The following is a 10,754-nucleotide window of genomic DNA, read 5'->3' as shown; positions in this document are numbered from 1 at the left end:
ATGCACTCAGTGTTGCCCAAGGTTTTGAAGCCAGAATAAGAAGGACCTCACATTACAGCACTTCCCTTCCGTGCGGTCACCAGGGAGGCCCAACTTCTAGCACTTCTGTGATCTCATTTTGCTTTCTTCAGAGAGAACAGTCTTCATGACATTGTTTTACTTTGCATCTTTCTTCTTTACCAAAGATGGGTCAGTGGAGACTTTATATTTCAGCTTTAAAAAACAAAGTATCCAGGACTATTTACCCCAGGAGGCCAAGAAGCCTCTCATAACTTTAAATATTTTTTGTTTCCTGTTTCAATCAAAAGGTGCTTAGGACCATCCTCAGACTCTGGGGCTGCCTGCACCCTCGGGTTTGAATTTTAGAACAAATGTTCCCGCTTGGCAGTGAGCCTGCTCCCCACGGGGTTGAATGGGTGTGGGCTGCACTTCTCAGAAGCCTCTTCAAACAGATCTGAAGGGCAGAGGGGCAGCACTTAATACGCACCTCCGAGGTACGGCTCTGCAAGGCCTGTGGGTGCTCGCGGTCCTTTAGTGGGCTCCTTCTCCAGGCGGGCCACCCTCCTGGGGACAGTCCCAGGTAGGGGAGCCTGGGCAGAAGAACCTGATCCGTGCCTCGCCGGTGGGGGGCGCTCTCCCGTGGGAACGGTAGGGCTCCTCGAGCAGGGCGGGGCAGGGCGGGGACGCGGCCCCTCCGCCCCCTCGGCGCCACCCCTAGCTCCGCCAAACTTTCCTTGGGCTGCGGACGCGTCGCAGCGGCTGCTGGAGAGGAGGCGCGCCGCCGCCACCCGCCGAGTCCTCCGCTGCTTCTCGCGCCCGGCGGGAGCCTGGCGCCCGGTCGCCCCGTCGCGCACGGCCCGAGGGCATGCGGCAGCCGCAGGGGCCCCCGCTCCCGGGCTCGGCGGTGCGGGCGAGCGTGAGTGGTGAGTGGGGCGCCTGGCACCGGGAGGGTTCCCGCAGCCTCAGCCGGCCGGGGCGCGCGCGGGGAGGCTGGCATGCAGGGGCCTCCGCAGGGCCCGACGTTTCGGGGATGTCTGACGTCCAGCCCCGAACCCGAACCCGCTCCGTGCACCTGGGACAGGCCCCTCGGGGCGGTGCGTGGCGCATCTTGCGCTTTCTCACTTTTTCTCCCCGAGGAGTAAAAAGCAATGCGGACGCCAAAGCCGCCCCTGCGGTGGGCTGGTGAGCTGGGCGCAGGGCGCCTAGAGCGCAGCGAGGCCCCGCTTTGCTTTGGCACAGCCCTGCTTTGGCACGGCCCCGCTTTTGCACGGCTCCGCTTTGGCACAGGTGCTTCTTACCGGGAATCAAACTCCGTCTTACCGCCGTCGGTGGGGAACGTAGGTTCTCCCGCGGAGCCCGGGGAAATAACATTTTACAGCCTCCAGTTCCTCCTGGTACAATGGTGTGTCAGGGAACAGCTTGAACCATGCAAGGCATCTATAAGTTCGGGAAATAGTTATTATTAAGTAGTAACACTGTTGGGGGGTTGTGCTTTGTAAGTGAAGGTCCCCGTGGTAGACAAAAGTGCTTTGTTCTGCAGCAATGTTACTTTATTGCTTTCCCCCAGCAAGCCGCGACTACTCAAAATTGCTTAGAAATTTCTCAAGCATGTAATTTGAGGAGTGACAGTGAATATTGCAAACAATTTAATCTTCTTAAGGTAATCATTCAGACGCTCTGCCAAAGCATTTGTAGGTAAGTTGTTTTTATTTTTTGTTAATCCTTACCCTAGGATATTTTTTCCCATTGATTTTTAGAGAGAGTGGTAGGGAGGGAGGGGGAGGAGAGATAAGCCTGATGTGAGAACATCATTTGGTTGCCTCCGGAAGGCGCCCCCACTGGGCGGCATCCAACCTGCAACCCAAGTACGTGCCCTTGACCCTGAATCAAACCTGAGACCCTTTGGTCCACACGCGGATGCTCTAACCACTGAGCAAAAACAGCCAGGGCTGTAGGTCAACTTTTAAGAGAGTAATTTCCACGAAATGCCTCCCCCCCCCAATTTGTTGTTATTGCAACATATTTACTTCCTCACTCCTTTGCCACCCAGAGTATTACTTAGAAGTTAAGGGCCCCCTAGCTTCTCATGGTTCCTACTTGTTTTTGTTTTTATAAATTGGAGAATAAAGTAAATGTTAGCCACAAACAGATTATTCCTTGCACTGCACCATATTTCATTAATGCATGAACTTTCATATTGCTCAGGTTGCTGGTTTTTCCAGTGAACTCTCTATCAGTAGTTGCTAACCCTGCTTCCCATGAGTCAGTGGATCCCCTTTTGTGAGGTCCCTCCAGTGAGTAGAATTTTCCTCACCACCAACCACCCCACCCCCACCCCCACAGAAGTGATACAGTTAGAAGCGCACAACCTTGGCTCTGTTAACACCATGCTTGTCTAAACAAACTGGGCTATTCTAAAAAAAACAGCAAGCAAACCCTGCCAGTGAGGCTTATAGATTTGAGATAAGCTTCCAGAGTTGTCTTTTGTGCCTTAAGTATGGGACCCAGGACCATGACCCAGTATCTGGACATCTAACCATCTGGACATAACTTACATCGATTGTCACTACCATATAACTAGAAAAATAGATCATTTGGACACATTTTTCTTGTTTTATTTTTGTCTTTAGAATTCAAAACGTTGTAGCTTTGATTTGACTACAAATGGCATATCCTTTCTTCTAAATCTGACAAATGCGTAAATCAACTACCAGACTATCAAATCAGATGTATTTTAGGTATCTGGCTGTTTTACAAGATGTTTGATACAACAGATCTGTATATGTTTTCTATGAATGAAGGCTGAAACAAGTACACTAAACTACATGATTGTTTTTCATGTATGTTCATCAGAACCTGTTTGAGAGTCTACAACATGTTCATTCTCTAATTTTTCCAAAACACACACGCACACAGGAACAAATGCGCACACAGCATTGTAGCCAAGGCACACACTCTCAAAGTCACATCCACGTGCCTAGGGCTGGCTAGTTCTCTCCCAGGTTTTCCATCTTCCTGCTGAGGAGCAGAAATCCACCATAACTTAAGCCTAACCTCTTATTTCTTTGGACTGGAGCAAAGGGAATCACTGTAACTGGAATGGGAATTACTATAGCTCAAATGACCCATTAGCCATTCTCCTGGGAGTATACATTAGTTCAAAATGCTTTCTGGCCTGTGATTATACCCAACAGCGTGGTTAAGTCTGATTGCAAGCTTCTAAATGGCAGAGCCCAGGGCATTATGCATGTGGTGCAAAGGGAAGGGAAGGGCTTTGCAGTCAGACCAGCCTTTGTTCCAGGCCAGGCTTTGTGACCTGGGATACATTGATTCACTTCTCTAAGCCTTCATTTCCTTGTCTGCAAAAATGAAGATTATACCCACCTCCCAAGATTAAAAAAGAAAAGCACCTAGCAGGCTCTCTGGTACACAGGAAGTATTCCTTAAATGCCCGTTGCCTTCTCTTCCTTCTAGATAAACATTAAAGTATTGACATTTCTGGAAACATGGACACAAGTGTACATTGTTCCGGAAAAGTGCAAAGGTAGATCCCCAAGCTGTAGGTGACTTTGAAAAGTTCTGCACACTTTCCTTGCTTGGTTCCCCCCTTCCTGGCTGTGGTCCTTTGCTCTTTCCTTCGTCATCCCTCCTGCAGGTACTGAGCCGCCTCCTCTCTGACCTTGCAGAGCCTAGGTTCCTCATACAGGATTCTGTATGTATATGGAGGAGTCCCCTGGAACTTAGTCCTGCTGTGGATGAGAGAGGTGTTTGCAGAAGCCCTGAGAGTTTAGAGGGTTCGAGGGGCAGCTGCAGTCCAGGAACCTGGGTTCTAATCCCAGCCCCACTTTTGTGAGTTCTTGTGATCTTGACTAAAGTTTGGCTTGTTATCCTTGAATTAATTTTCTCATTTACACAATGGGGATAATAATTCCTTTCCTACCTACCTGTGTGGGTGGTTGTTGGGTCTCAATAAGTCTTGTATGTGAAAGAGTTTTGTACATACAAAGGGCCATATAAACATTGGAATTAAAGAGACAGGGCCTCCATGTGTGGGACACCCCAGGCAGACTGTATGGGGTGGTAGGATCTCCATGTGGGTGTCAGGTGTGCTGAGTGGACACGGGTACAGTCCCCCCACACCCCTCCCTCTTGTACTCTGATGTCAAAGGAGACATCAAGGATAAAATCCTGCTGAAGGTTGAGAAATTGTTCTGCAGGGAATACAAGAGGAAGATAAATTTCAGGATTGAGATTATCTGATACTGTGCAATCGAAGACACAGGGCAACATTCCAAAAAAGCTTTATTTCCTTCTTAGAATTACCTGCACTGTCTACTCACCTCAGATCTTAGTGGACAAAGCAAAGTGCTAACCAGCCAATATGCCAGAGGAGGGGGTGAAGGCAGGCCTCAGACTCTGCAGTGGGACGCCCTAGGCTGTTCTCACTGCCCTGGGCCTTCTTGCTAACTTGGGTCTCTGAGGGTCGCTCTGCAAAGCACTAAACTGACTCAAGGCATTTCCCCTTCTCAAACAAACTAATAATGCCATTCAGTGTGAAAGGTGTGTATTGCCGTCTGCCTGACCTGCCTGGTAAGCCAGGTGAGTAGTAGCCAGCGAGAGGAAGGTTCTGATTTACTGAGTTGTAGCTCCCCCTTTTTACTCTCTGGGCCAATGTCCTCCTCACTCCCCTTCTCTCCTGGCCTGAGCTCTGCAGCACCTGGCCCCTAGCCTCCTGCTCTGTTTGCCTACTGCCTTGAACTCCTCCCTTGCCTGTGATCCTGACACAGTCTGGGCCCCATGGACCTTGCCTTTTCTCAGATGTGAATCATTCATATACTTCAGGCTGGGCCAGACTTGGTGTCACTCTGGAAAACAACCCCCCCAGTACAGCCTACCTCACCCCTTCCAAAGGATATTCATCAGTCCCCCCTCCCCCCCTATTACTCATCAGCTAGTCCTATGTCTTCATTGTTTCCTGGGACTTTAGGCTGCAGTGTTACTAGCCCTGGCCTCGACTCGGCCATGTGCAAATTCAGTAGTATCATCAAGGGATGGCTTGGCAGGTGGCAGAGCTGGGTTGGAGGGCATTTTAGCCCCTCCATAAGCTGTACTGGTTTGCCCAAAGGCCCTCCAAACAAACATGAGATCTAAAAGGCAGTATGCTTGCCTTGTAAACGCAGCTTTAAGGCAGCCACTTAGGGCCCCTTTCTCTACGACTGCCCTAAAGCCCCTCCTCTACAGAGATTCTGGAGCTGCCCCAAGATGAACTCAGGCTAGGTTAGTCAAAGGTGGGCTGAGAAGTTGGTCAGAGTCTTTTGCTCCCTAAGGAGAGCTAGAAATCCAAACACAAGGCTCAGAGTCCTTGGGAGTAACTAGTAATGGAAGACCCAAGCAAGGGATCAGGTATAGAACATCATTGTATCATTTGCCTCCTGCCTTGGTTGATTTTTAATAGGTCAATCCTTGGATGGGTTTTTCCCCCCCATCCTGGACTAAACTGTCACATGGATCTAGCAAAGAGAAAATAAATATAATCTTTTTCTGTATCCCCGTGGCATTTAGATTAGTCGGTGTTCATCAAAGAAACAGAACCAATAGAATATACATATGAGGAGATTTATTATAGAAATTGGCTCTTGAGATCATGGAAACCAAGAAGTCCCACAATCTGTCATCTGCCAGCTGCAGACCCAGGAAAGCCGGTTATGTAGTTTAGTCTGAGCCTGAAGGCCTGAGAACCAAGCACTGATGTCCAAGGGCAGGGGAAGATAGACTTCCCAGCTCAAGCCACAGGGCAAATTTGCCCGGCTCCTTTTGCTCTGTTCTGGCCCTCAGTGTATCACGTGAGGCCCACCCACATTGGGGAGGGTGATCTTCTTTGTCTACTGCTAATTAGACAGATAGGAGTGATAGAAATAAATATCACTATTTGGCAGCCTTCATAGAGGTGGCTGATTCAGTAATTATATTCAAATGCTAATCTCCTCTAGAAACACCCTCAGACACACCCAGATAATGTTTTACCATCTACCTGGGCATCCCTTAGCCTAGCCAAGTTGATATAAAATTAATCATTGCACTAGTAAATCAGGAAGTTGAGTTGGTACAACACTACCACCCAATCCACAGAGCCCATTCCTGTTTCATCAGTTGTCCCCCAAATGTCTTTTTTCATGTCTGATCTAGGATCCATGTTAAATCTGTCACGTCTCTTCTGAATAGTTTCCCAGACTTTCCCTGTTCCTAAAGTCCTTGCAGCTCTTACATTCTGTAGGATGACTCAACCTGCGTCTAGCAGGTATTTCTTCAGAACCTGACTCTGGTCGTGGGTTCTTGGCAGGAATACAGACTCTGCTCTTCTCAAAGCATAGCATTAGATGGTACAAAATGCCAGCTGGTCCCACCACTGGAATATTGGCTTCGGTCACCTGGCTATGTTGGTGTCTGCCAGATCTTCTCACTTTAAATTCACCATTTTTCCCTTTGAAATGTATCGGTGGGGAAGTATTCTATCTAAGGTTATGCCAACAGCCTGTTCCTCATTAAATCTCCACCTGCAGCCTCATCATATTGATGACTTTTGCCTGAATCAGCCACTTCTATGAAGGCTGCCAAATAGTGATACTTATGTCTATCAGCCCTACATTTATTAGTTGGCATTCTACTATAAGGAAGAACTTTTTTCTCCCTAATTTATTTATTAATTTATATTAGGAAGAATTCATGGATTTCCTTTGTATGTAATATGTTGAAATCTGTTACTATCATTTTGATGCTATCATTACTCTCTGTCTTGATGCCCAAATGGTCCTCGGTTTTGGACTCCCTTTGAACTGGCCTTTTGAGTCCTGTATCCTTTTGACATCCTTACCATTCATGGAGCACTTAAACAATTTCTGCCACTACGTGATATTCCAGGCTCATCTTGTACTTTCTCTGACTTAGTTATTCATCCTTTTTGGTAGAGAATGATATTTAGAAACCAAGGTTGGGAAGGTTGATGTGCCCATTGTTACTGGGGTGTCATTGCTTTAGGTCTTTGAGAGAACAGAACTAGGAAATATAAACGGAAACATTTATAAATTTTTCTACATTAGGCCATGCATTATAAAATCATTCATTCATAGTAATACCTCCAATTCCAGTCCAACACCCAGGGATCTTTCTATTCTTTCCCCTTTATATCTTTGTACATATCTTCTCTGGCAGTTAGAAACTTAATCCCATGATCTTTAATATTGGTACTTATTTGCTCAAAGTAGCCCACCCTCCAATCACAAAGGCCATCCTGTCTGCTCCACCTCCCTTCCCCCTGCCTCTTGTCTTTGCCAGGCCTGGGAGCCCTTGTGACTTGGCAGCTTCATTATCAGCCTCCAGTCCCTCCAGCTCCCTGCTCTATGTGGCTTCCCAGCCAAGTTGCCCAAGCCTGTGTGCAATTCCCCAAACACTTTCTCATCGTATTGCATCAGGCTTATCCCTCAGTCCTGGGGAGGGAAGGAAAGAGAAGGCAAAGGAAGAGAGAAGATGGGAATGAAAAGGAAGCAAAGATAGAAATAGTATATATCTACATGTTTAAAACCTTTGATACGTATCGCCACATTGCCCTCCCCCAAAGTTGTATCAATTTACCTGCTCACCAACATATTATGAGAGTGCCATTTTCCCTGTACCCTTCCCAACACTGAATTTTATTCACCTGTCTAAATGTTGTCAATCTGATGGCACTTTACTTTTGTCTCTATTACAGCTCATGCCATACTCAACCCTGATAGGATGGCCTTCATTCTATGTCTCATCTTACCTTTAGATCAGGGTCTCTCAGCCTTGGCACCACTGGCAGTAGGCTGGATGATTGTTGTGGGGCTGTCCAGTGCCAGTAGCATCCCTCAGTCATGTTTACCACAAATATCTCCAGATATTGGGAGATGTCCCTGGGGAGGGTGGAAGCTTAGCCCTGGCTGAATATCTGCTGCTCAAGATGACGATCTTGCTGAGTGCATTTTATGTCTGCAAACATGTTTGTGTGTATCTGTCTTTCCCCTGCATCTGGTGAACAGTGGGGAAATGTGAACTGCACAGGGATGAGAGGAACCAGTGGTTGGGGAGAATCCACTATTCATGGCACCAATGGATCTTGCCCACGGCATGTATGCAACTCTCCACATATGCAGATCTATGAACATCTGACAGGGAAAGGACAGGGAATGTCAGCAAGGATGCTACCAGGTCATTACTGGTCTTTCTTAGTTAATTTCCATCTAATTTCTTATAGGCAGATCATTAAAGTCTGTGGCCTAGTTCAACTGGTAGACTGTTTGGCTGATGGGAAAGTAACATGCTTTAAGAGAAGGTGTTTCTTAGATAACATCATTCGACATGTTAGAAGTAAACCGGTTACTTGCTCTTCTGAGCTTTCTCTGAAACAGGAAAACTGACCGATCATTGCTATTTCCTATCATGTATTTAGAGTTTTGTTCTGTCGTTTTCATTTGATTATATGAACTTTTCCCCATAAACATCTGTCAGAAATTCTAAGTAGAGATACACTTACAAATTTTTATTGATGTTTACCATAATCATAATGCATTTCTTCTAGAATCAGTAAATGTTTGTAAAAAGCATTAATGTTGTTATAGAGGACAAATCTGCATATTTTATCTCTCAGGGGGGCGTAGAATTAACCACTGAAAAAATGCCGCAGTGGTTGGTGTGACACGAACGATGGCAGCTGGTGAGAGTGAATCGTCTCCCAGGTTTGGTTTTCTTCTCTGTAGAACAGAGAAGGCTACACTGCCCGTCTCGCCACAGAGCAAATGGGAAAAGAGGTGTGCATTCACTTTGAAATTCATTCAGTGGATATCGTTGAAAATATTTGGATGGATTACTCTAAGATCTAGATTGAGTGAGTGGTCTAGAAGTAAAATAATAATAGAATCAGAAGGTTAAACATGAGGCTTTCAACCCAGCTGGCTGGCTAGCCCTCTCTTGCACATATTCATCTAGTACTAAGTGTTTTCCGTCATAGTGAGAAACTCCAGCTGATGGCTCTGGACTGAGTGGTAGAGGAAGAAAGGTCCTGGCTTTGGGGTGGTCATGTCAGGGTCCCACCCAGCCTGAGGGAGGGGGTTTCCCTCTTTGATCGCCCTCCCTGGTAACTCTGTCGGGACCCTTTCTTCTGTACCTCTTGAGAACAGGTTTGCTCTGTTGCTTACCGGACTTGGCTGACTGCCCTGGACCCAGAAGTGAGCCGGGGTCTTACGTTGGCTATGTCATTCACTTTGTCCCAATAACCCAACAAGTTAGTCCGTCTCCCTTTTGCAACAGCGGAAATTGAGTCTCAAAGAGGTTAAGTAACTTTCCTCAGTCCCCACTGATAAATAGCAGTAAGGAAATTAATACTATGTGTCAGAAGGCACTGTTGTTCTCCCCATTTTATAGATGAGGAAATTAAGGCACAGAGAGGTTCACTGACCTGCTGGTAGGCAAGGATTCAGACTCAGGCCATCTGTCTTCAGAGGTCGTGCGCTTTTGCATGTGGATAGCTAGTTCTCCCCAAACCATTTGTTCAAGAGACTGTCTTTTCCCTGTCGTGTATTCCTGGCACCCTTGCTGAAGATCAGTTGACTGTCCATGCGTGGGTTTATTTCTGGGCTGTCTGTTCTGTTTCATTGGCCTATATGTCTCTCTTTATGCCAGGACCATATTGTTTTGATTACTGTAGCTTCGTAATAATACATTTTAAAATTAGGAAGTATGAAGCCTCCAAATTTCTCCTTTCTCAAAATTGTTTTGGCCCTTTGGGATCCTTTGTAGTTTTATATTAAGTTTAGGATTGTTTTTTTCTATTTCCGTAAAAGATTTTGTTATTTAACTTTCTTGGGAAATATTAGCTACTATTTATTGAGTCCTTCCTAGGTGCTGTGCATCTTGCTGGACACTTTATAAACATACATTTAATTTGATCCTTTCGACGATCCCATGTGGTAAGTGTAGTTATTATGCCATTTTTAGAGAGGGAGGAAAGGGCTCTGGCTGGATCAGCAATGTGCCAAGTTGGAGTCATTGCTGAAAGTGATGAACCTACATCTGATTCAGGCCCAGCTGATGCAAAGCATCTGCTCCCTTCCCCTCACCACCCTGCCCTCTTATGTGTTATAGGCCACCAGGCTTTCCTTGGGAGGGTTTAGTTTACCAGAACGCCTTTCCTTCTCTAATGCTTTAAATACCCATGTTCATTATTTCTTTATTCTGACTGAGAAACATCCATTATACAACGGAGGAATAGAAACAAGAAAACCACAAAAACAAAAACAAAATACACCCATTTAGAAGAACGGGAGATAGGTGTGTAGCAGCCACAGGCGCCTAAAAATGATGAAGGCCCCTGAGCCGGAATTACTCAGACCTCTCCGTCCTGGCTGTGGAGTCTGTTTTGTGGTTGATCCCTGCTTCTGCCCTCGGGGAGAAGCCTGTCAGGGTCCCTGGCTTTGACTGTGTCCCCTGGGAAGTTCTTCCTTGTTCATTACCGTCTGTGGCCGTATCTGAAATTGCTGTTGGAAAGTGTGTGCTTCTTGGGGGAGAATGAAGACGGACCTTTCCAAGCCAAGCCGTGGCTTCCATGGCAATATAATTCCGTAGAAATGTCACAGGCTTCTTTCTGGTCTATTTGCATCCAGCCCATTCCTCTTGCCAGGTACCACATCCAAATTCTTAGTGGCCTCTGCCTTGAGGTCCTCTAAAACAGGGACTAGGGC

The 10,754-nt window shown here is 46.6% G+C and overlaps 1 protein-coding gene across 1 annotated transcript in view; it reads left to right on the top strand.

The window, feature by feature from the left end:
• The first annotated feature begins 731 nt into the window (after positions 1-731).
• LPAR3 (lysophosphatidic acid receptor 3) overlaps positions 732-10,754 on the top strand; it is a 75,759-nt gene continuing 65,736 nt past the window's right edge. The window contains exon 1 of the mRNA XM_081144058.1: positions 732-923. The gene's annotated coding sequence lies outside the window, so the exon portion shown is untranslated. The remainder of the gene's footprint in view (positions 924-10,754) is intronic.

The sequence above is a fragment of the Miniopterus schreibersii genome, assembly GCF_964146895.1.
Source record: "Miniopterus schreibersii genome assembly, chromosome: 8".
NCBI classification, from domain to species: Eukaryota; Metazoa; Chordata; class Mammalia; order Chiroptera; family Miniopteridae; genus Miniopterus; species Miniopterus schreibersii.
Note: the sequence above shows the minus strand (reverse complement) of the source record. Positions and strands in the feature narration are given on the sequence as shown.